This window comes from Anas platyrhynchos, chromosome 2, assembly GCF_047663525.1.
Source record: "Anas platyrhynchos isolate ZD024472 breed Pekin duck chromosome 2, IASCAAS_PekinDuck_T2T, whole genome shotgun sequence".
Taxonomy (NCBI): Eukaryota; Metazoa; Chordata; class Aves; order Anseriformes; family Anatidae; genus Anas; species Anas platyrhynchos.
Genome location: NC_092588.1, coordinates 119442631 through 119467891, shown reverse-complemented (window position 1 = coordinate 119467891; position 25261 = coordinate 119442631). Strand labels below are relative to the sequence as shown.

General features: G+C 39.8%; 1 long non-coding RNA gene across 1 annotated transcript; it reads left to right on the top strand.

The window, feature by feature from the left end:
* Positions 1-20412: 20412 nt before the first annotated feature.
* Positions 20413-24855, top strand: LOC106019983 (uncharacterized). Its single transcript, XR_001195257.4, has 3 exons — positions 20413-20500; positions 22297-22393; positions 23062-24855. It is a non-coding gene; the product is annotated as an uncharacterized lncRNA (long non-coding RNA).
* Positions 24856-25261: the final 406 nt, after the last annotated feature.

The window sequence follows — 25261 nt, the reverse complement described above, 5'->3', positions numbered from 1 at the left end:
CCTCAAAGAGGAGAACAGTGAATACTCTCACCTCAGGTCTCTGAGTAATCCAGATGGCCTCCATGAAAACAAAGCAAAACAAGCCTTGAAATTTCCAGGTTTTAATGTAAATAATTAAGTAGCTGAGAGTATTTTTTTTTTTAAGGATACTGTTCGAATCAAAACTTTTGTCGTTTCAGTACAAATCCAAGCAGTTGGACTAATCATGTTATTTCACCATTCGCACATTTAGGGCCCTTATTTATTATCAGTGAAAATGCTGGAGGGTAACACGGGGTTATTACAGCCTCAGCCTGGATCAGCTTCTGAGATAATTCTGAGTGAGAATTATCTGGGACGTGAACAGCCTCGGCCTCACCGTGGTTCAATCCCTTTCACTCCCATTTCATCCAACATATATTCAGATCAGGATGTTCTACCTTTATCTTGTATTCCTTGCACTTTTGAGTTCTTAATCTTTTTGTGGGAGCTGCTCTGTGTGTCTCTTCTGCCTAATTTAACTATAGTTTATATGGCTATAAGATAAAGATATTTTATACCTCACTAGCCAAGTGTAAACTATTACAGTAAATCGTGTTATTTTCACAAGTTTGGTAACAAGTGCTAGCTGGCATTATAAGTGTGGAAATAACACTTTTATTTCCACATTCCTGCTTTCATCATTCACATTTATATCTTCAGGGGAAGAAGGATACTTGATGTCACATTGAGGAGTGTCTCTCCACTACATTTAATTCCTGAGCTGGGAAAAAATATTGCCTAAATACAAAAGGTCACAATTAAACTCTCCAGTATAAATGTACCACTCCCAATCCCTCTGTTTTATTAAACCTTAACAGCATCTGACTGAAACAGAACACTGTCCTGAGGCCACAGGGATCGTTTTCTCAAGCCCTGCTAAACTCTGATTTTCTTTGTTTTTCTTTGGTTGTTTCCTGAGCTGCTACAGCAGCCAGGAGAGGAGCTGTTGTGCTTGTACCTAGTGCTCACATTTAGACTAGCATCTACTTCTGTCATGATTTAAGCGAAAGTTGCATAATTGCAACCCACATTTAGATCCAGCTGTGTCTCCAGGCCAGAGAGCTATTTTTAAGTAAACAAAAATCAGACTGCAGCTTCCAGTAAGGAAGAGAAAGGGAAGAGCTGGACTCCTTTCCATCAGTTTTCTGACACGTTCATGATACAACTTCTCCAGCAAAGAACTGCTGGATTCATTTTAACACAAAAGGGACAAATCATGGTTTGTATCATAAACCTGTTTCCCCTTGATGAGCTCTGTGTATGCTCTGTCTTTGGTATGTGAAGGTCCTATTTTTTTTTTTTTTTCCTGCCAAAAACCAAGAGGCAATCATTCTGCAGGTGGGATATTTTATTCTCTCACTTTTGGGATGTTCCAGTATTGCTCAATGTTCTGCCTATGACACTTCTGTGAATATCTGAAAGCAAATTAACGAACGCCACCAGGACAAACAGAGTGCAGACAGTTGTCTCACAACAAAATTTTTGTTCCTGAAACAAAATTAAGATTCGGAATTTGCTATATCAGTAGCATTCAGAAAAAACATCTTCTAGAAATAAATTTTGAGAAAACCATTCATTAAATTAATATCCTTAATCATCTTTTCAAAGGCTGCACAGCTCTGTTGTTCTCCAAACACAAAGAGGATGCACCGACTAAAAAGCTATCAGGCTGAAGCACAGCCAGCGAACACAGCATATTTGTGGGGCGCTTGGAGACAAATGAGATTTTGGCATAGTGGTGACTCAGTTAATTGCACAGCTATCACAAGATAATGTGCTAGTATTAACATCAGTAACTATGTGTTACAACCCTTCCTCTCGCAGTGTTATATGCAAGCATTTATGATAGTGTTCACTGCTTCCAGCTCATAAAACAAATCCTGAAAGTATTCTCAGAGAGATTACGGTGTAAGTATTCAGAATAGGCTATTATACTGTGTGTGGGTCTGGTGCTGTCAGCTGCCTCTGCCAGCAGCGAGTGACGCTGGATCTGGCAAATACAAGGGCAGGAGCGGGCAGCTCAGAGCTGAGGAGCTCTCCGTGAAGGCAGTGCCAGCCCAGCAAAAGGATGTCTTAAACCAGGCATTCCCAAACCACAGCACACACCAACAGTGATGCATGAATGACAAAATGTCTCTCCCTATGCACACAGCCCTAAGCAGCCGGGGGATACTACTGGAAACTAAATTTAGGAACGCTCACCTTAGACCAGATAGCTCAAAATAACTGGCCAAGCTGAACTGAACTTCTTGATGTGGTACGAGGAAGGGGTGCCTAAAATGAGGTGTGTTGAATTCTGCTCTTGGCTGTTCCAATTTTGATAGCCGGGCTCTCTTAAAGGAAGTGGGTGACATCTGACTACTAAACTCTGCTGCTGGTTTGGGATTCTACCTGTCTTTTTTTTTTTTTTTTTTTTTTTTTTTTTTGATACATCTTGAGTACAGAGGAAAGTGTGCCTGGTGGGGAATGCTGGTGATGCCTTAATGCACCTTCTGTGTATTTTGCAATCTTTTTCAAGGAAAGTATCAGAACAGGGGCAGAGAGCAGAACAGCAGCAGCAGAGCTGAGAAAAATGCAAGTAGAGCAACCACGAGTAACAGTAGGTGGCAACAGATCATCTTTTCCATTTTCTTGGTCCCAACAGCAATCAGTGGTTGATTTCCTGCTTTCCTAAGACTGTAAATGAAGATTTCCTTTTGCATCATGTGGTCACCTGGTCTTAATTCCACGGCCTAAATTCCTCTCAGCTCCACATCCCATTTAGGAAAGCAGCAGCACAGTGATAGAAATGAACATGGAGCAACTGCTACAGCAAGAGGCTAGAAGGCGTTTGCTAATAGAGGTGAAGGCTCATCTCCAAAGGCAGGCAGGCCCCCTCTCACCACCAGGCTTCATGTGGTGGCAGCACCCCATGATGAAGCCCTTGGAGAAGTGAGATGGATGCAGTAGTTGCACGGGGGTTGTGTCTTCTCCCTGATTTCTTAATGCCAATTTTTCTTGCCTTCCCATCTGAAGTCACACTCTCTCTCTGTCCACTGCCAACAACTTTTATTCATTAGTTTGGACTGCAGACATATTTGATGGAGACACAGAGTCCATAAAAGATGTTATGTTCCTGAAGGTATCGAGAAAATAGATGCAGAGAAGTATCCCATCGGAGCCCTTCTGAAAGGATAGATGGAGCACAGGGTTATTCTTTATTGGACACCAGAGAAACTGCATGGCTGAGTGCTGTTCCCAACGGTCCAGCTGCATGAAACCTTCACCTTGCATGGACACTGCAGAATCCAGCCAGGGGACACAGCCAGAGACTCTGAGCATTTCTCTGCCACAGAATTGGTTGTGCAAACAGGTTTCCAGCCCAGCAGGTCATACTATTTGACTACTCGCTGGCTACTATTCCACTAACTGAGCAGCACCAGGTAGAAGATTCTCTGTTGATATTCACTGATAGTCACCCTAGAATTGCCAAGGATCCACCAAAATAGGCACAGTGAAGAACACCCAGGCAAACAATTTCTAAGCCAGAAAAGTAGGCAAAGGACCCTGGAAGAGGATTTATTAGAAAAGCACAGTGATCATGGCTAGGGTTGGCCTTGTTTTGACAATATGTGCTTTTGGGTAATATTTTTTAAACTCTCTTATTTTACTCCTTGAATTATTGTAGGTCCTAACCCAGGTCTTCACCTTTCCCAAATGCCATCTGAATGGTGGTATTACAAATTTAAACAAGCAGTCGTATGTAAATCAGAGTTAATAGAGCATCCCCTCTGGTAGTTGGGCATGCATTATTCAGCTCTGGGTATCTTCTTTTTCCCCTGCGGGCTGCAGCCATGATTAAAATGTTACTTTAAAATGAATGTCTCCACAGAGACAAAGATGGATCTAATATATAATGGATTCTCTCCCACCAAGCTATTAAGCAAGAAAGTTACCTCAGCATAAAGATTTCATTACATCTCACTAAAGACTTTGGATACTCCATTGCCATCTCAGATATTCCACCAGGCCAAAATGGATTAAAGCACAGGATCTCCTTAAAGAATATTTCATTTTTTTTTCAAATCCAAAGACATGACAAGGTGACCTCCTTTTTATTAAGGTTTCCTGTGGGGATGGCTGTCAATACACATGCATACCATTTAAAACAAGCAAACAAATGAAAAAAAATAGCATATTAGTTTTAGAAAAATGGCCTGGCATGGTGTAAAGCCTGCAAGACCACTGTGCACAGTGTAGTTCAACGTGAAGTTTTCAACCACATATTTTATTAAAGAGGTCATTGTGGTTCACTGGGCACAGAGTCAGGCTCCCTTTTAGCGCACCAGATGACTCAAAGAATTTGGGGTCATCACAGCAAAGAATCTGGAAGAAGAATTGGGGCCAGATGGTTTCAAACCACAACTTGTCTTTCAGTACCTTCTGCACAAGCCATAAACGACGTTCCAGCAGCGCTCCCTATGGACGCTGCCGAGAGAGGTGTTCCAAACAGGATCTGATAAAATCAGCTATTATCCAAGCGGGGAGATTCCAAGGTTAAGCAGAAATAAATCTCAATACGTATATTGCCATCGAGGTTTATACATAGCTGTTTTCCTAATCTAAACACAAGAGAAGAAAGTCCATGGCCATGTTCCTTTAAACTTTCATAGAGTTTAGCTGCCCTTACAAATGACAAGCAATAATAGACAAGAGTAGCAGAGCAGCCTGCAAGTCTTAAAACTGCCCATCCCCAGCTGGAGAAATCTCTTTCCTCTCTGAAAAAACTCATGGCTGCACTGCCACTTGGCAGACACTGATTTTTCCTCACTATAAGTAGAAGTCAAGGCCTTTCTCTCCAGATATCAGCACTTCAAACAGTTGTAGATGAGAGCAAGAAAATGCAAGTGTGACTTCTGCTTAAGCTTAATTCCTTGAATTTCAGCTTCCCGCCTGACTCTTCCAGTAGTTCTTGTTGCAGTGCAATTACACAACATTCACAATGTCTGCAGATTTGACAGTAAATTATAACACAGCTGGTTACTAAGAACATATTTTTTGTGTAATGGTGACACAGAAATTTCCTAGGAATTAAATCTTTAAATACTCCAATCTCTGTCAGAAATGTCTGTAGAGATCAGACACAAGCTATAAAAAAAGGCAGCAATATTTAAACAAACAAACAAACAAACAAACTATTTGAGTTTGTCTTCACATCCTGAAACACAGAAACTTTGAAGAAAAATCCTGAATTACTATGGGCAAAGTTCTTACTTTGGGCTTATACCCAAAATGATTTTATTGCATCTTCTTCCAAGCAGAAAACTATGTAAGAAAAATGATGAGCCTCAAAAATAGCAAAGTTAGATAATCAAGGGTTTAGGAGATTTTATGACAATAAATAATTCAGGAAAATAAAGTTTGTGCAATACAGCTGTGTTTGTTTGAAAAAATATGAGCCTTTTCCTTCTTACCTGTGAAGTTAAAAGGCTGTGAGTGGAGCCAAGCTACTACCTGAGACAATTTGTCTTAGCTACTGAATATGCTTCAGCTGGGTTTGCTTTCCATTGGCTTCTGTCAGTGCTTTAGTAAACAAATGTACTGGCAAATCCCAGGGGAACATTTTGACCTCAGTATAAAGTAGAATTTGAACTTGTGTCTGGGTTCTACAAGTTCTGCTTAGAAGAGACGATAAAAAACCACAGGAATGATGCAGCTAATCAAAATACGCAAATCGTCTCCAACTATGTAAAACTTGATCTGCAGGTGAGGAAATGATGAACAACAACACATGGCTCTGGTCCACAGCCACGACATATTCAACAAACGAGTACAGGGATGGAGAGAAGAGCAATGTTGAACATTGAAAGATGAGCCACATACAAGATCAGAACAAGTGTTCTGGGGGATGCTACGGGGCGGATGGGGGGAAGTAACCCAGGAGTTGTGGGTCTGGGGCAGATCGTGAGACCTAGCAGGAAAAACTGGATTAAATATAAAGGTAGGTGTGATCTAGGGCCACAGCAGGGTTTGTAGAGCTCTCTGGGAAACTGTGGTGACTACAGATAGAGATATAAATATGAATGCTTCATTTTGTTCAGTTGTAAAACAGAAATAAATGTGTACTGTTAGTGCAACATTCTCTGACTCACACATTCCCTTCCATGGCCAGAGAGAAAACAGATCAATAACCTTAAGGACTAATTTCCTGAGCTCCAACAACATGGTCCTTTTGGGGCAGTAAAGAATGTAACCAGCATTCATGCACATTACCAAAGAATAGTTTGCACTAGTTCGATGCCTCCTATAAACCATAAGCTCTGTTTCCACCTACAAAGAAGGAAGACTGCATGCTGGAGGTAATGAGATAGTCCAGCAATGCTCTGATCATCATCATACTTTCTTCTTCTGTAAATGTTGCTAAAGAAAGAAATCAAGTAATTTTTTATCTGAAAAGACATAATCTTCCATTTGTCAAAATTACTAATACCAATAGCAACCCAGCTGGATTTCCTCCGCTCCCAGAGGAAGACTAAAATTAGGATGAATTAGATCTCTTCCATACCATTGTACCAGTTCTGCCTGTAGGAGAACATGGGAGGAAAACTGTTACTGCTTAGGCCAATTTATTGTTTCTGTCATATATTTGCATGCTTAATTAATGGAAATTACCAGCAGCTACTGAAGTTTATAGACAATCAGAACAGTTACACTCCAGTTTTTGAAACTAAAACCTCCAGGAGAAAAATTGTCTGGTTTATATCTTTCCTATATCTGTGATAGCAATTTCCACGTTTTATTAATTTATTCTACTTTTGGAATTAGGAACCAGGCAATAATTAATTAAAGAGGGAAAAAGAGATTATAATGAGGCTTTGGCTTGAAGAGATGAGAATTACAAATGGGAAACAGCCCTTGTTCCCACAGCGCAAAACATGGCTATGTCTGTTTGCGGGGCATGTCCTGGAAAACAATATTGCACTGTGCAAAGAAGCTGTTTCTGTGGTGTTGGCTTTTTTTTTTTTTTTTTTTTTTAATCCTTCTTTTCTAAAAGCAACACAATGTGAAAGAATTTCATAGCCTTCAAACTCCCAGACAAAGACCCCACAATGGAAGTGGTGATAGGGCTCTGCAAAACAAGCCCTGTGTGAGCAGCGCTCAAGCGAAGCCCCCGATGCTCAGACTTGTGAATAATCAGGCAAACAGCCTGCATTGTAACAAGCCCTGTTTATGGGGCTGGAGCAAACGCAGACAAGTTTCATTCACATGCCTCAGTAAGCGCAAAAATGCTTGTAACAAGGAGCCTCGCAAACCCAGCAATTAGGGCCGTTGAAGCAGGCTGTGCCGGAGGAAGATCACAAGCTCGGCGAGGGGCGGTGAGCGCTCGGCCAAGCTGGGATGCCCGAGAGGGACGGGCTCACAACTCCCAGACAGGCAACAATGGCAAAACCAGCCCTGCCTATGGCTGTGGTTCTCTCTACAGCTGTCTCAGCAAAACATGCCCCAAAACGCCTGAGCAAATTGCAAAAAAGTCAAGTAAAAGGATAACCCACAAAAAAAAACACAGCGCTAAACATTGGGAATTTCTAAAGCCATTGCAAAAGGTGTAATTTCAGTGAACAGCACTTTGTTGGCTTTCTGACAAAACTTTAATATAAACAATCCCAGCTGCAGCAGCTGAGACACAGGTTTCTGCTTGTAGCACACGTGAAAGCACGTAGCATTACGCGGATCTAGAAGTATGTGCATCATGCTGATCCCCTCGCAGATATGTTTACTCTATATAAAGACAGTGCTTCTCAGGCTCTCCTGCGCTGTGCCTCTTTCAAGAACAAAATTAACCTAAGGGTTTTGTTTTACAGAGGGCCACTTGCATGATGCCTACAGCCATCACCTAACAAGGCTGTAGCCATGAAGGTGTTATCACAACACAGTTGCTAAAATCCTTCCCATCTCCCTGACGCCCTGCATGCTGTGCTTTGGGCCAGCTGGGCTCACTCATCTCGCTCCAAGGCAGACACTCACCCTGCTCCCAGGACAGACCACCGGGACTTCTTGCTATCCTGAAACAGAGCATGTGTGGCAGGAGCACCTACCCATCAGATCTGACAGCTTTTCCACCGAGAAACATGCCCTGCTCTCAAGTTCAACTAAAGGAAAGCCTTTATTCATTCCTGCTTCAATGCTCAACCACTACTGTCATAGCTGACCACACTAAGAAGCTCCTTTTCTAGGTCATGGACTTCATGGGCTGCCAATGACCTATGATCCTCTTTTAGGCTCACCAATTTTGGATCACCCACTCTCTTATCACAGGATCGTTTTACAGAAGGAACTACACTGATGGGCTACATTAAACACATTGGCAAAGCATCAGACAGTATTAAATTAATTGTCCTGAAATGCACATAGCTGTTAGTTTACACCTTGCCCACACTATAACAATGTTGATCCTTCCTCTGATGTACACTGTCATCTTTTTTACTACCAATTCCCTCCGTTTCTGAAGGCCCACATGTCCTACCATCTTCAGATCGCGCTGCAGCTGGTGTCTGACCTCCTTACCCCTACTCTTTGGGGGTCTTGTGTGAATTTGGCTGTATCAGACATTACACGTATGGGAAGACACAAACAGCTGTGCAGAGGGGTGCCTGCTCTTTTTTTGTATTTTATCATCACTGAGACCAAAAGGACTGGGATATCCTGAATGAACGCAGACTGCAGCTAGCTGGAGCAATCCTCACAGCCGTGCTTCATTCCTCTTTGTGACAGAATCGGCGTCACAGCTCCTGTGAAGGTGCTCTGCTCAGCACAGGGCAATCTCCTGGATGAAAAAGTCTGCTGCATGCCAGAAGCTGGAGACCCCATGCCCACAAACTTGTCATGTGGCCTAGACATACTTGTTTGCCACTTAGGGATGCTACAGGAATTCAATAATTGTTCATGAAAGCCAATTAAATGATCTAAATACATCCAAATCAAATAAAAGTGGTTTATAATTCATCCACCTTCATTCTTTACTATTTTTCCACGTTTGTGCATTCAATTCGGTGCTAGTCAAGACATGTCTTTCTTGAAAACCATTACATTTTGCGAATCCTGATTCTTCTGTGTGTAATTACACAAGACTTTGAAGATAAGTTCATAACCCTTCCTTCGAGTCCTAAAGCGGGCTCTCTTTTTCCAGCTGTACTGGTTACAAGACAAACTTAACCCCTACCTGCAAATTCTGTCATTTTGAGCATTCTAAAATATTGTATATACTGTAATATTTGTGTGTTTAAACCTTTAACATATAGTTCTTTACTACAAGACTATTAGGAACTGTCAAGCAAAAAGCAAAGTATTTAGCTAATATTTCTGAATTGTTAATGCTTTCTATTAAACTTCAAGGACATAAATTTTTTATTCCTTGTTAGCAATCACTCAAAAATACTAACCAGTTCATCACACTTTATTGTACGTATGCTGTGTAAGATAAGTGCTAATTTCCAAAAATGACATTGCCAGAAGATGGCACCTGCTATACGTATTTGGTGCTCCTGAAACAAAAATGTGCAAGCTGCTATAGCACAGAGAGGATGCATACATGATTTTGCCCACTCTGGGTTTCAGGATTTGGAGACTGGAGGACATATTCCGTATGTAATGTCACTCAGTGACTTATAAAGGAAGAATTTAGCCACAATCTTAAATATCATCACAAGAAAAATCCATGTTTGTTGAGCAATACAAGTGTCTTACAGAACTACCATTTCCTCTAAGCCATGGTTATTTGGAATTTCCATGGTTCCACTTACAATTTTATGTCTCCAGCTTTTTCTCCACAAATTACAGTGGTGTGTTTGCTTTCAACACCAAAATCTTCCACAAGAATATTTTGCCTTCTCAATTTAAATAGCTGTTTTATTCAAAACTGAAACTTTGAATTCTTAAATATAAGAATTTTGCCTCTTCCTCTTTTCTTTCCTCTCCGTCCATATGAGACAGAGAAATCTTTAGTGTTAGTTTTTCCCTTGGTTTTTATCTCCCCTATACTGTTTTGAACCATTTTGGCTTCAGAACAGTTAGGGTGACAAAAGGAGATTGAAACATGAAAAGATTTAAAATGTCAGAAATCTTGACATGATTGTCTTTATTTCACTCAATCGCACAAAAGGAAAAAGTGAGGGATTTGGGCAGCCTGATCTAGTGAGAGCTGTCCCAGCCCATGGCAGGAGGGTTGGACAAAATGATCTTTAAAGGTCCCTTCAAATCCAAACCATTCTGTGATTCTGTGATGCTGTGGTTCTGTGATTCTGTAGAATGGATCTTTCTGTTGGTACTTTACACCCATGTATCACATTCAGTTACTGCTGCAGGCTGGTGGTGATCACTGAAATGTGTAAAAACATTTTTGTTGTGACACCCATTCTTTAACATTTTGGACATATTTAAACTTCAGGAGTGAAGATTTTATTGTGAAGTAGAATGAATTGTCTGTGTCTGTAAAACTCAGAGTTAGCAGTGGGGCAGAAAGGTTCCAGGATGGCAACACCTGCGAAATTTGAAGTGAAGCTACAGGAATTAACAGCATCCCTGTCTGCTTGGAAAGAGCTTTCTGTAAAAGAGAGGGCCATGGGCAGGGCAGGAGGCTTTGGAAAACATGGTTCTTGCTAAGTGCTACCAGGGGGAAAGAAGAGCCATAAGACTTTTGGAGATACCTTGAGATCTGTGAGGTTTTTCTTGCAAAGGTCCAATGCTTGAATGACCAAGTCTGTTATTCATTTTCTGGAGAAACAGACAGCCACTGGTAATATTTTCTAGTCCAATCTTTTCTAAATCTGAGTATTTCATACATTGTTTCATACTGGTGGGGAGCCAGAAAGAAGAGCTGTTTGAACTGAGTGCTTTCAATGATGTGCCAACAAGCACAAGGTCTGGAAGGACCTGTGTTTCACAGGAGGCTCCAGAACACAGGCAAGTCAAATCCTCTTTGTCAGCTGCAAGTTCTTAAAAATAAGAGGAAGTTACAGGAAATGCTTGTTCACTGGCTGCTGCTGCTGTCCAGAACCAGTAACTCATCCTCCCAACTTCCAAACTGCTGCTCTCCCAGCTCCAGCCATGAGGTTTTGTCCTCTGAACAGCCTCTGGGACTCTGGAATCACCATATATACCCTTGATCCTTACTTTCTGCCTGTGCTCTAAGATGTGACTTAGATTTGCTCTTTTTTTTTTTTTTTTGCCCTACTGTTTCAGAAGTTTTCTTATAGTCAGAATTAGTAACTTGTATTACTTTCATTAAAATAGTAATTCATTCCTTTTAAGTCACTACTTCTAGATGCTGGCATTTTCTCACTGCATTAGGACAATTACTTCAATGAAAAAGACCTCAGGCTCTTTTTTAATGCAAGGAAAATCTGTGAACTAACAGTCAAAAGAGTTTTCATTAAAATCCATGTAGATTAAGAGGCTAAAACATTCAAATTAGTAGACAAGGCAATCTTCCTAGAGGGAAAACAACAAGGCAAACATTCATGCTCTGAGGAGCACACAAACATGGGAAAATAGTGGAGGCTTAATTTTGACAATATACTGAAAATAAACTAGCTTAAAACGTTACATGGTGAACGTACTTCTGAAAACATTGAGCCATTTATAAGCACCCCAGTAGCACTACAGGCTTAGATACAGCATCAGAAGTGCATAGGACGCAAAGCAGTGGAGTTTAACGCTCTGTTTGGAAGGTCTCATGTGTGATTCCTAGCTGACATTGCCCAAGATAACACAGCCTATTAGCAACAAGGCCAAAAAAATAGTTGAGGTATTTTGATTTTCTGTCCTGTCCCATGCAACTTGTTAAAATCACTGCTACTTCTCAGACTAATGGTATTTTGCTTCAGGATCTTTCATTTACAAACCTTCAAGCATCTTTTTACAGTATCTATGGGTAGTACCTGTCTATTATTTTCACTCCGCCCCTAGAGAAAATGAGATCTGGTTCAAGCAATATAGGTACTTGTGAACAGTTTAAGAAGTAACATTGAATGCCAATTTCCAGTCCACTAACTAGAGCAGATTAAGTGATCATTGATAGAGGGAGGAGTCTTAGACACAGATCTGTAATCTTTTATTATAGCGACAAGTACAAATACCAGAGCAAATTCCTTTACTTTTATTCATTATGTGTAGATGTGCATCCAGGTACTCTTTCTGCGGGCATAAGACTCAATCTCCTTAAAGAAAGCAGTTCCAGTACCCCCAACATAAAGAAGTATTTAACTAGTCACTTCATTTCAAGTGCTAATCAGAATACTTATGTGTTAATTGATTAATAAAACTATAACTACATCTTTATTGTCATTGTAATTGAGAGTTTCATTCTATACCAAATAGACATACAATTTGCATATTCATAAAACTCAGTGGGAGCTCTTTTAAAAGTCAACCAATTTTAATAAACATAGGCGAAACTGGCTTATTAAATACAAATTAAAGCTGGAGACACATCAACTGAAATGTCACCCTGTTTTATGCTCTTAGGTTACTGCATCAAGGATTGTTTTTCAAAACAAGTCCACAAGAAACACTTTTAAACAACAATCCCAGCATGTGATGGGGAAATGTGAACACCACAGTGATAATCACTGTGTCACTTATTACTAATGCTCTGCAGAGTAGCTCACTAATAATAAGCCGAGCGTTCTTCTTGGAGATAACTAGCTCCATAGTTCGGGAGCTCCCTATAGGAATGCCAAATTTTAAATATAAGAAATCTCTTTCTACATATTGAGTATTACAGTTTATTAATTGATAAGAGGGAAAGTCCTCTCATGGATTAATGTCTAATTGTGTATTTCTATCTAACAAAGACCAAGAATAAATTGCAGATCCATAGAGGAAGAAGTGTACATGTGGGAATTTCCTAAGGATCTGTACTTTTCATAAATTGTTTGGAAAACACTGTAAATCTGGAATGAATAAAGTCACAGTGATACTATGTTATTTTAAATGGCTAAATCTAAACTTGAATGTGAATGTTATAGAAAGGTTTTGCAGTCCTGAGTGACTAAAAACCGAAACTGCACATGAATCACAGTTTCTGACAACATGAGTACTAGCAGGTATGGAATGATATTATCAGGTAAGAAACAGAAAACAAATGATAGTCTTTTTCACAAAGCATTGAAGTAAAATATGGAATGCCATGTTACAGTAAAATACAGATAGCATGGTATCAAAGAGGGATATGTTAAATTCATGGAGGATAAGCACTTTGGTGGATATTAGATGTGATGGCCCAACACACTGCCCAGCTGCATATGCTGGTAGGAAACAGCAGGATTTCTGAGAAATACTAGATTGTGAAATAGACTGAATCAGCCTGAGATCCAGAATCAAGGTGACTGCCTCCACATCGCTGAAAGTGTTTGAGCCACACCTACCTGGCGATTGGACAAAACTCTACACAAAATGCCATGATGGACATCGCTTTCACTTCAAGCATGAACAGATCAGTAGTGCTCCTAGCCATTGCCATCTTAGACTGTGAAAAGGCAAAGATAATGTGTCTTCTACACCATAAAATGCGCATATTCCTCTCATACCTTGAAGATGAAGTGAATGTGGACACTCCACAATATAACACAGAAATCTAGAGGCTGTATGTAACATCTCTAGGTTAAAGAGCAGGATCCAGAGAAACTGTGGCAGATTAACTCACATCAGGCTCCTAAATCCTAGGAGCCTAAAAACAACGTTCTGTTTTTACAGCCACAAAAAGTACACTTTGGCTTTCATCTATTCAATAGCACTTGGGTAGAATTTTATGCTAATAGGCTTCCTATTTTCTGAAACAGCTTCTGTCTGGTTTGAATCACAGGGGCCTTTTTCCTTCTCTCAATTCCTGCCTTTGGGGTGTCTGCTACTGTTTTTATTCTCAGATGTACTGCAGAAGGGTAGGTTGTGGCATAAAGGTTGTTGTGGAGGGGATTCGATGGAGGAGCATTTACAGCAGAGGTGACCCATGAGCTCAGCCTGAGAGGAGCTTCTTGCCTGTCCTGAGAGGCTGAGCTGGAGCCTCAGCCTGCCACTTGTCTGCTCCTATGCCAGGCTGTCCTCCAAGCCATCACACTAGCCTGTGGGGTGGCTTTTAAAGCAAGAACATTGCGCAAGCCTGTGATGTGACACACTAAGAAAGCTATAATTTTCATATTGTATCTCCTTACCAATTGTAAATCAGTCATTTTAAGGATGCTTTCCATTCTTGCTTCCCTTCAGGCATCTCTTATTTCTCTCTGGAAAAAGAAAAGATGTAGTTTATAGCTAACTGCAGGACTGAAATGACATATATAATAGCAACAGCAGGCAACAAATGTGTCCCTAAAGTGGCAATATGGTGTCTTTTGTTTTGTTTTAAGACTTTAGAGTGATAGGCAATTTGTCTTTCTGAGCGTCTATTTGAATAGTTACAGGGAATTTAGAAGACAATGTTATGCATGTTCAGTAATGAGGACTGCACAGTCTGACTTAGGCTCTTTGAAAATTGAATGATATGACAAGACAATCAGGACAAAATGCCGATTATTATGCATAGGGTTATTAGCATTAGAAGTTAATAATAGTTTTTACTTTAATTTTCTTTCAGTCATCTTTTCCTTTCAGTTAAAAAAGACAAAACAAACACATTACGATCAACAGATATTGCTACACAAATGTGAACTCTGCCACACTGAGTGGGAACAAACATTGCCTGAGTGGAACTCTTTTGCCTTTAGGAAAAAAAGATGGCTCATAATTCCCAAACGCAATGGTTGATGTATATAATAAAATTCAGCTCTGCCCCCTAAACCTTTAAAGAGCTGGTGTGTGACTCTATGTCAACCCAGCTCATTTCTTCATGTTTCTGAAGGGATGCTGAGGATGTGGTAAGTCCCTGACCACGGCACAGCGTCCATATGGAACAGCAGAAACCCCTCAGCACGTGCCTGGCAAACCCCACTCCATGTGCAGGGACACGTCCAGGCAGGAGGTGCAAGAGCCATGATGCATTTGGTGCTCCCCAGATCTCTTTTCCTTTCCCCTTTACTGAACTCGGAGAGCACCTCACAGGGACAGGTGCGTGGAAAAGGGAAGGGATAGGGGCTGGGACAGCTGAGCACCGCTGAGCTGCGCTTGTACGAGCTCACATTTCCAACACCATGGTGCCAGGAAAACTGAAGCCCCGGTGCAGATCCCGGTGGCGGCTGATCTGACGGAGGGACGTCTGTCTGCATACCTTCTGCCTAGGAATTTAAGGAGGGGCACACCCGATGCCCGGTGGAGATCCCCTGGCATGGGGATGGGGTAAGAGGCGCATGGAGCAGCACCGCTCGCTGCTAGCTGCTGGCCGCCCATCTGCATCCTTGTGGTTTTAGCTCATGGCTCACTTGGGAGTCCCTCTGCCGCTAACTTCACTTCTCCCAGTGACTCCAATTTCACTTTTTTTCATTTGCTTTCTCTCTTCTTTTCTTTTAAACTTCTCCTTACATCTCCCTTTACTTATTGAAAGAAAAACCTGGTGTGATCATGCCGGTTTATACGCTATTTTTAAACGTGCACCAAAACTTCAGCAGTGTCGTGGGTGACATTCTATCAAAATTATTTAGTAGGCTGATTTGTTTTTATTCGTAAATGTTTTCTTTAGGGGACAAGTCTCATTAACCAAAGTGCAAAAATTAAAATTAAAACAATAAAAATAAATACGAAAACCTCATTAAAATTAATCTCTGACTAGCATGTTTTGAGATAAAAGATCATTTCAACATCTGCCATTATTCCAGGCGCTACATGTTTTCAATACTAATGTTTTTCTACACATTTTTCAATACTAAGATGCTGTTGAAGGCAAGAACACATATCGGCATTTCAGATTAAGATAGTTTAGCTCCATCACGTTATCCCTGAGCTCAGGGTCCTAAGTGAAAGGAATTAAGGTTAAGGGTTACAACCCGTGTATTTCATGGGTGAAAATGCCTAAACTGTGCATTTAAACAACCTCATTTCTGTCCTCCTCTGCTGGCACAAGGCTATTCAAAGCCTGCTGTCAAAATACTTCTGTATGTCGTCCTAAATTAGACTAAATTGACTTTTAAAAGCAAATTGCATCCAATTTCTTTATGATTATTATGTCAGTATTGAAAACTGGGTTTATCTCCTGCATTTTCTGTTACTGTATGCAAGAGGGAGCAGCCTGCAAACCATCACAGATTGCTTTCTCCCACCAACCTCAGTCCTTTCAAGGCACATGGGGTGGGGGTTCTCGCTGTCACGAGGCTGCAGGCAACAAGGCAGCAGGAAACCAAGTACCTCAAGCAGAGGGCAAAGAGGGAAATCTCTGCTGGTGGTTTCCATGGCAATCAGACAACCAGAGCGATCTGCACACCGGGCCCCGGGAAGGGGCCAGCATCTCCTGGTGATCCTGCGCTTCGCACCTTCCACTCTCCCCTCGCTCAGCAGGGCACTGCCTGCCTAAGGTGCAGCTGCCAGAAATGATTCCCTCTGAGTTTCTGTCATGAATAACTGTGCTGCCCTGGTGACATCTAGAATCCCCCATTAGGATCCACACAGACCTCGACATAGGTCACTGCCCAAGTTGTCACACCTGTCTCCAGCCCACACGGCCACGCACCACGCAGCACAGCAGAATTCAAAGCTGTAATGAACAGTCTTGGGAAAAAAAATTGTTAAAGCTACTGTGGGTCTTCCACCTCTATTCAAATCACACAAGCAGTGTACCATGATATGCAAGCATTCTGTATTTTCTTCTGGAATGAAACTCAAGCACTTCTACTACCTGCATGCAACATAAATCACACTGTCAGTGTTTTTACAAGTTCTGGTCATGATTTGAAGCAAGCCTTTTACTTAAAATGACTCCAGTAGATTCTCTGACTATCACATCTTTTACTTGTACTTTCAAAGGAGATGATAGCAGTATCCTGGCTTAAATGACTGATCATTATCATTATTGATAATGTATTAATGCTTTGGTGTAATTTCACTCAAGAGTGTAAACTGTACTTACTGACCTTTGTGATACAAATAAATGAAATCAAATGTTGGTAGCTCTGGAATTCTAGGGACCGCTTTCTATGGAAGAATATACTAGTGGGTCACTTGCTTGGTTTGTATAATAGGCACTGCCTCTTGCATAAGAAATCACAGAAATATTAATGTAAAACGACTGCTGTGTCTCATAGTGTATTATCATATTATGAAGCTTTCAATAGATGATCTTTCCCATGTTCTTAGACAACCTTGACCTTCAGTTCTTAGTGGGGTGAATAATATTACATCACATCTAAAGAGAACAGTGTAATCATCTTTTCTATTTGCAGCACTAAGACAGTCAACGGTATTTGATACAATCAGCATGTGTCTTGATACTGAAGGCACATGGTGACAAGTCTAACTGAATGTAGTTATTTGGCTGTCATGAAATGCACCTTATGGTGATAAACTTCAGCCATAAAATTGGAAGACTATCACATAAACATGTTTCATGAAGAAATACACTAGCAGAATTCACTGCTAGTTTATAGCAGGAAAACTGCGTTCTATTTATTATGCTGCAATTTTTACAGTACGTCAGGTTCGAAAACTCATTACATTTTACAATGAAGTAATTACTGGGTGTTGATTCTTCTCCTTCAACCAACAGGTCTATCTAATTAGTGTACAATAAATTGAAATACTGCGATTAAGGATGTATGAGAGGATACTACGCCTGGATGCAGTTTCACTGTGCTTAGAAGCAGGGGGACTGCGCATCTGGTCCCCCACCATGTGCCTGGGGTAGGTACCTCCTGGGGCAATGCTCCATGCAATGCTCTGCTTTGCATGCTCTCCTCCATAAACATGGTGTAACACAGGCACTACGATAAGCATATGAAGGCAGTTCATTTCACACTTGTGTGTACTAAATCTTAAACTTGATACAAAACAGCATTTTCTTTTCATTACTTATCAGACTTTTTATCTTTTAGATAAATTTCTTCTCCCTGTAATCTTAAAGGATATGGTGTTCATAACACTTACTGAAGGTTAAGCTATAAAACTACCCAAAACAATAGCTTCAATAAACTCAGTCTTATCTTCAGCATAAGTCAGCCTCACTGCCGTGTAATGTTTCCAGCTCGGTATTTTATTGGTTATGGGGGATGTTCTGAGGCACAAGGAGCAGGAAGGTTTCTCAGTCCTACTGAAAGTCAACAAGAATTGGAAATACCTCCATCTGTGCTTTCAAAGAACCCCACAGTGTGTTTGATCAGCTGCCTGTCTAGGAGATTTTGAAATAGGGGGTCACTCTTCTACTAGATTAACAATCCTCTACTAGATTAACACTCATTAGCAGTAATGGAATGTGACTGTGCTTGTAAACCATTTCCCCAAAACAACATGACTATCTAAGAGGCTGTGTTCATCTGCTGTTTTCACGCTGCCCAGGTAAACAGTGGGGCAGAAATGGTCTTCAAGGAGTATTCGCAATGCAGTGGGTTACTTGGAACACATTTACCCTGCTCCACCTGCTCAGAGTCTGTAAACTGGACAGCATTACAGGAGGGGTACCCTGGAATGGCGGTAGAAGAAAAAGATTGATGCAAGCTGTGGTTTAACTATTCAGGCAGCAGAGCAGACACCTTTGGGCCACTGCAGCTCAGCATAAATGTAAACTACATAAATCTTGGCTGCTGTTCACGTATCTGCTAGAAGAAGAGGAAAAAATTAAATAACCCTGATTTTTTTTCCAGGTCAGAAAGGTTGTCCTCTCAAAATTATTTAATCTTTTCAGTATTCTTGCAGCTATTCATGGCATTAGACAGCTTTATGATTACAAAGATAATATCAATGCCTCACTTTTAAGTAAAACTTATCCAATATTAATCATTACTTGGTTAATTCAACAAAGAAAAATAATCACGAAGTCTCAAAGAAACAAGAATGTTGTTACAGGCCCATTACATCTACACATTAGTTAACCTCACTAGAGCTACTGAAGCTCAGCAGACATGATTAATACAACTAAAATGGGGTTTCTCCAGCCTAAGCTTTGACATTATTGTGTTATTATTTGCTAAAAAGCAGATTCTATTAGATGAAGCAAAATTCTCTTTTTCCTTTCAGAGAGGCCAAGCAGGGTTTTTGGTTGTCAAGTTAGGAAAAACTGAAACTTCATGTTGGTGACTAATTGGAAAATTTAATGAATTCTACCAAAGAACTGTTGATAAAACACAATAATTCCAAGACTGCTAGGAAGATTATTTTTCCTCACCTATTTTATTTCTTTTATTATTGATTCATATCCTATTAGCATGCCAAAATCCATTCCCATGTTGTGCAAATAATTAGTGAGATAACATATTTATACTAAAATGTTGTCTTGTCTTTTTGTCTGCACATACTGGAAAAAATTGTATCAGTCTACCTTTTAAAAAATAGAATATCAGATGTGCCATTGTTCACAAAGTGGGTAAAATCATCCGTTTCATTTATGTCCTTATAATGTACAAAACAAAAATAAAAATTGAGGGAAAACATGTAAGAAAAATTACACTGTAAGACAGTCTGACTATAGATAAGAGCTTTAGACGTATGAGATTTTCCTCATAGAACTGGGCATATTCACATGAAGAAAGTCATTAGAAAATGACAGATAAACATCAGGGCAGAGATCACTGGGGAATTATGATAAATTTCTTGCTCCTGTGATCATTAATCAAGAGATATAGGTGTTGTTGATCTCATGAGATAGGGGAATCCTGGGTTGCTGCCTCTGCTCCACAAATTATTAATATGTTCTCGCTTTATAAACCTTTCTGTTCTACTGTAGATTTAAAGTATTCCCTATGGTTAGTTAGAATAAATGAAACATCAAGAGATTAAAAAATCTGCAGATATTAAAACAGTGGCTAGAGAAGGCAATGTTATACCATGTGTCTGGCAAGTGAATATGATAAGCATCAGAAAGTATTTTTTGCACACTCCCTACCAAGCCAGTGTGAAAGATTTGCTTAGGTAATGACAGTAATGACACAGCAGCTTGGCAGGGTTTTTTTTAAGTGGGCTTTAGAATTTTTGAAAGATTTTTGAATTTTGGCTTTCAATTAATCTGCAGTCCTACGGGCATTAATTATAAATATAAAATGAATGTACATTTAATAGATAGGTCAGGACACAGTTTGAACATTTTAACCATGAGGTTTTTAGATTGCTGCAGTCTAGACCTGATTAGAGATTAAAAAAAAAAAAAAAAAGAAACATGGAAACATGCACAAATAAGATTAAATGACTAAATCCCATCATGGTGGTAGATTAACTGCCCCAGGTGTTCCTTATGATGTGCCATGATGCTTAATGAGTTCCTTAATGATTTGAAAAGGGGAAGGGATAGTATGGCAACAAAATTTGTTAGGACACTAGGCTATATAGGTGTACAAGAACCTGATGTGACTGTAGAGAATGTTAAGGAAACTTATATAAGGTAGGTGAAAAGTCAGCATGATATCAAAGAAATTAAAAATCAGGCTGCAAAGATAAATAATCTGTTCAACTTGGAAAGCTCTAAACTGATTTTATCATCTAAAGGAGACTTGGGACATCAGTGTATACAGATCAATGAGCAACTCCAGCCAAAAAAGCAGATCAGGCATGGACTGTACAAAAGGAAGGAATAAGCAAGAATGTGGAAACTACTGTAATGGCAGCATAGAAACAGTGGCACAGCGTGAGAGATATGTGGCACCCAGTCTCCAAAAGGGTGCTGGAGGGGAAATACAAGAATTTTCCTGGAGAGTGTGCAATGGTAGAAGCTGTTACCTTACAAACAGAAATCTGTGCATTAATGTATGTTCTAGATCAGGTAGTTAATGATCCTCACCTTTTTCTTGTTTGTAAAGTGAAGGAGGCATTCGGTATAACCAAGAAGTAGAATGCTCGATACATTTTTAGTCCATTTGAGCTGCAAAATTCACTGTCATAGGAAATTATTGCGACTAAGAATTCAATAAGATAAAAGGTCTGAATGATCATATAGATAACAACAATATATAGACCTATCATAATTATTGATTTAAAAAAAAAAAAAAGTTCAATAGCTATTGCATAACACTTGATAGCCATGAGGTGCCTGTAACTTCCTCTGAAACTCAGGGTGCTAGGCCTATCATTTGGACAACAGATGTTGAGAAGTCACTTGGCATTTCTGAGCCTGACACAGAAAAATATTTTTAGTCATGACAAAACATAGCAATAATAGCAACTAAAATATACTGAGCTACATAACCTAATCTTTAAAATCCACTTTTCTGTTTATGCCTAGCTAAACACAGACAAGTAACCATAGACACAATGCCACTTCCTTTCAGCAGAAATCCCCATCAACTATAAATTCAGTCTAAAGTCAAGCCAATCTAGTGTTTTATTTCTGACTTTATACTTTCTAGATTTATTTTTGCCCACGTTCAGACTCGCTCGCACACAGGCACCCGCACCACGCTCCCCTTACCCTCTCCATGGCAGCAGCCAGGCTGGGCTGGAACCAGGGAGCACCACTGCCATCAGAAGGGGACCCCATGCCTTCACCCACTGTCCCCATACTCACCCATGGGCTTCCCATGGAGGCAGGTGGGTTTGGGCTGGGTGGAGGAGCCCGCAACCATGCTGGTTCCCCTCTTCTCTAGGGCCGAGGGGGACATCTTGGCACCTGCACCAGCCCATGTTGGTGGGGAACATTGAGGCAGGAGGCTGAGAGGGACAGGGGGGCTGTGGGACCCAAGGCCTGCTCCTGAGTGGAAGGTGGAGAGACAGGGCATCTCCCATATGTCTATGAGGTCTGTCTGTGGTAGTGGGGCTAAGGAAATATCCACGGGTGGGAGGTGGACTTCGGCCTGCCTGATGGAGAGTGGGCAGCGGGCTGCCCGGCACAGCATATCCTCAAAGCTGATAGCCAGCTCAGAGAGAAACACTGATAGAGAAGCTCTAAATTCTCCAGTGTAGAGTGTGGCACTCATGTAATGAGGTCTTGAGGTGCTCAACATTAACCAATAAATGTTTTTATGTGAGTAAAACAGTGGATTTTTTTTGGCCTGTGAGAGGCAGAAGCCTTCCCTGCCATGACTGCCATTACTGCATTTTCAAATCCCCAAAAAAAGGTTTTAAGTGGTGTTCTGCTGAGCATACGTTTCATGTAAAACAAGGTGGGGACAGATGACAGCGCTCGGGGAGGGAAGGAATGTTTCCTCAATATTGTACTTTGTTGGTTTTTTTTTTTTGACATAGCTACTTCCTTGAGCAGCTCCAACCTGTCAGAAAGTGTGAAAATGTCTTCTGCTCACATCTGAGAAAAAGATGCACAGCTGAATCAAGGAATGGCTGCGTAAGTAATTTTATTTTTTATGATTTGAGCCCCAAAAGGTCTTAAACTGTCAGATTTATTGTCTATCCAATTTTACGACTTTTAGTTGTATTTATTCTATGATGTTTACCATCAAATGTGTGTACGTGAGCTCTGGTTTGTAGGCTTTCACATTGCTAAATCATTTTTTAAGCTTTAGATGTAGCTTCTGCTCAACATCAATCCCCCGAGGTATACCATTAACATGAATCATTTCTGAAAGTATGTCGTGCAATATGAACTTCTTGTTGAGTCAATCATTCACTCTGATTGAAAGAAGTGATGACCTTCACAGAAGAAGCGTATTGCAGCTAAATATCCCAGGACCCTCTTCACTACTGTCAGTCGTGTCTGCTTTTGGAGCTTGTGCAGACTTAATCATAGCACAAAAATAGGCTGAAGATTATTTTCCTTTATGTGGTTAGGTCAGCAGAGCTTTAAATAAAAGACTGACAACAAACCCCCTCTACTGAGTCACAGAGACCACTTTATTTCTTGAGTGTTGTTTTAACAGTGGACTTAAAGAAAAATGTAAGTGGTGCTTTGGTCAGTTTGTTTCGTTTTCCTCAATGCCTATCAAATAAGATCTTTTTTAGAAGTACTGTCTCCTCAAGAGGTTTTACAGCAATGGGTGTTTTTTGTCCTCTTAGGAAAGAGGCCTAGATTTGCAAATGTACTCAGGCATCTCCCACCACTGATACTGTTAAACTGGACTGAAAGCCTGGATCCCACAGATCTGAACTTGCAACGTGGGATGAAAGCATAATGAAGATCATAAAGATCATAGTGAAGATCGTTAAGATCATAATGAAGAGCATAAAGATCAGTGAATTACTGTGAAGGCTGTTTAGTTAACTTATGCTTTAGCACAGCTGCCTTTCTAAGACTAGATGCTATTTTACATTAGCACCTGTTCCTGTACAACTACTCCAAAAGAAGAAGACTGGGTTAAAAAAAATAAATAGTTTTGCTGTTAAAAGGCATAGATTGTTATAACGGGTTCCATATTGGATGGCCTTTGAGATCTTGAATTTGTCACTCACCCTTCCTGTACATCAGCTCTTTCTTCTGTAAATTAGCTTAATTATATGTTCCTGCTTTATAAAATCAGTGGGAGGCCTGGTTCAGCCTTCTTCAGTTTGGTTCTTTCATTAATGATTTAATGTGCTTGGAGATTACTGGGTGCAAAGGTACATAAAAGGGAAGTTAAATTAAACAAAGATAGTCTAGAAAAAGGAAATAAAAATAAAACAGTGACAGTTCCACACACTTTCACAAAGTTAGTTTTTCCTATTTCTTGTATGCTGCATTCTTCAATGTAAAATATTATAGATATTTTCTTTTCCATTTGACAAGCAGAGAGAGTTTGGAGACACTCTGCAATTTGTGAATATAGCATTTTCCTTTGAAAATAATCTGATTTGAAAAAGTGATTATCTGCTTCCTAAGCAGTATTTCTGCTGCTGAAATACTATATTTCAACAAATATAAACACTTCAATGAGACTAAATATGAAGATTGCATTTGTGTAAGTTCACACTTGCTCTTAACTTCCAAAGTCATCAGGTACTGCAATACTTTCTACATTTGTATTTCTGAAGGAAGAAATCAACCTGTTTGTGTCTGAGATTTAACCAATGTATACAGGATAGTCTTAGCAGAAGGATGACAAAAGTGACACAATAACCTAATGACCCTATGTAAAATTTCTGTTCATTGTGTCTCATAGTATGATATTTTGGCAATGTCATTTGAAATGGTTTAGAGGAAGACACACACACACACACACACACTAAAGCAATTACCAAGTACATCTTCTCCGCTCCATCTAACACAACACAGGAGTTTTGTAGTTCAAAATTTGAGAAAATATATTATTAATATGACTCTGCATAATCTTATTAGTTGCTTAGTTGGAAAAGCATGTAATATTTACACAGATTCCTGCTACCAACAATTAAACAAACACTAATATGTTACTACTGCATTTGGAAGCGTATTTTTCTATAGTATGTCTGATGTACGAGTGAGAAAAAAATTAGATGGATGTAAAAAAAAATAAAAATCATTGACATAGTTTTTAAAAATAATGAATTGAGTGTTATTTCCAACAGGAAGTACCACACCCAAAGATAATGATTTAGAATTCAGAATGTTATCCTGTTCATTTCTTACTTTGCAGAGTGCACTAATGTATAGATATATCCCACTGTCATACATGCTGTTTATACCCAAAGCAATTTGATTTTTTTGTAATAGATATTGAAATGAAGGAGTATTCCTTCTGCATGATCACGTAGGACTATGGCATTTAAAGGTCATCATGAAAAGCATCTTCCAGGCACCTACTATCAACAGTAACCTCTCAGAGTATTGACTGATAATGATTATGTATTGTTAAAAGCATTTTCTGTCAAATAGAAATAAATGTTTTTCATATTGTTTCCTGCTTCTTGGATAAATAGAAAAAGATAAGATTTTCAGTATTTATTCTACTGTCTGCTCATGTATGTAAGCAGCCCCTTCAGAATTTAATCTCTACAGCAATATTTTCTTTATAGATATTACAACCTTGAATTGAGATTTTAACATCAAATACAGTAAATTTTAGTGTTCAGAACTGTCAACAGTGATAATAACAAAACATCCCTAAGGCTGTGTGGCAGCAAAGACTTTTAAAAGTAACAAAATAGATAACAAATCATCATAGACAATTGTCTCCTTCAATTTCTTGAGCCTCTGTTATAATATTTTCAGACTGCCCATTGAAACTAAGAGGAAACACAGGACACCTAATTGATAGCAGCTAGTTTTAGGTGAAAAGGAAAACTGACACGTAATCCAACGAGT